General features: G+C 38.8%; 1 non-coding gene across 1 annotated transcript; it reads left to right on the forward strand.

The window, feature by feature from the left end:
* Window positions 1–927: 927 nt before the first annotated feature.
* Window positions 928–999, forward strand: TRNAC-ACA. The gene has a single exon. It is a non-coding gene; the product is annotated as a tRNA-Cys (tRNA).
* Window positions 1,000–1,668: the final 669 nt, after the last annotated feature.

The following is a 1,668-nucleotide window of genomic DNA, read 5'->3' on the forward strand; positions in this document are numbered from 1 at the left end:
ATTTAGAAATGTGAAAAAGTGATACTTAAAATGTTTCCAAATTTTCTGCTTTAAGATATTATATGACTATTCAGTCTTGTTCATACTGTGTTGCTCATCGTGTCTGACTCTGCGACCCATGGACTGTAGCCTGCCATGAGATTTTCTAGTGAAGAATACTGGAGTGGGTTAGCATTTCCTACTCCAGGAGATCTTCCTGACCCAAGGATTGAACCTGTTTCTCCTGAATTGGCAGGTGGATTCTTTACCACTGAGCCAACTGGAAAGCAGCAAGCCCCATTATAATACAAGTGAGAGCCAAGACAAGCTTTGCTTAAGTAATTCCTGTATATTACTTATTGTCACACAATAGACTTAGACTGGGAAAATCTACTCATCTGATAGGAGTTTTATTAAATGTAAATTAAAAATGTAATACATCTGGTACATATTAAGTACAAAATAAACATATACCCTCTTCAAATCCTGGCCTACTCCATTTCTCTTGGTGAAAATTATGACTTAACATGATGAACTACTTTACTCACTGATTCTCATTTACACATGCCTGTGCCTTTCACACCCACCACTCCTTTTCTGCCTAATGTCTTCTGACTAATCCTGTTTGCTTCTTCCACTGTCTTAAAAATCCACATACAAATTAAAACCTGTTTGGTTGTTGAAGCTTTTTGTTTGTTAAACAATGCTTCTGGCATATCATCACCATCATCATTCTCTTCTGTTACTTTTTTGCAACTCTCACCAAATGAGCCCCAACAAAAAATAAACAGTGCAGGTGATTGTATTAATACCAATAATACATGTCATGCTTCCAATGAACTTAGAATTCAATAAAGGAATACAGATTGTACATGCATATGTGTACTCACATGTTTTTATAAACAGCATGTTTTAATTTTTATGATAGGATTTGTTCAGAGTTGGACTTCCCTGGTGGCTCAGACGGTAAAGCGCCTGCCTACAATGCAGGAGACCCAGGTTCAATCCCTGACTTGGGAAGATCCTCTGGAGAAGGAAATGGCAACCCACTCAAGTACTGTCACCTGGAAAATCCCATGGACAGAGGAGCATAGTAGGCTACAGTCCATGGGGTCACAAAGAATCAGATGCAATTGAATGATTTCACTTTCACTTTCACTTTTTTTTTTTCTTTGTTCAGAGTTGGGTGGAGATATGTAGGTAATTGTAGATATGTAGGTCAAGGCTGTATATTGTCACCCTGCTTATTTAACTTCTATGCAGAGTACATCATGAGAAACACTGGGCTGAAAGAAGCACAAGCTGGAATCAAGATTGCTGGGAGAAATACCAATAACCTCAGATATGCAGATGACACCACCCTTACGGCAGAAAGTGAAGAGGAACTAAAAAGCCTCTTGATGAAAGTGAAAGAGGAGAGTGAAAAAGTTGGCTTAAAGCTCAAGATTCAGAAAATCATGATCATGGCATCTGGTCCCATCACTTCATGGGAAATAGATGGGGAAACAGTGGAAAAAGTGTCAGACTTTATTTTGGGGGGCTCCAAAATCACTGCAGATGGTGACTGCAGCCATGAAATTAAAAGAAGCTTACTCCTTGGAAGGAAAGTTATGACCAACCTAGATAGCATATTCAAAAGCAGAGACATTACTTTGCCAACAAAGGTCCATCTAGTCAAGGCTATGGTTT

The sequence above is a fragment of the Bison bison genome, unplaced genomic scaffold (genome assembly GCF_000754665.1).
Source record: "Bison bison bison isolate TAMUID 2011002044 unplaced genomic scaffold, Bison_UMD1.0 scf7180017864129, whole genome shotgun sequence".
Classification (NCBI taxonomy): Eukaryota; Metazoa; Chordata; class Mammalia; order Artiodactyla; family Bovidae; genus Bison; species Bison bison.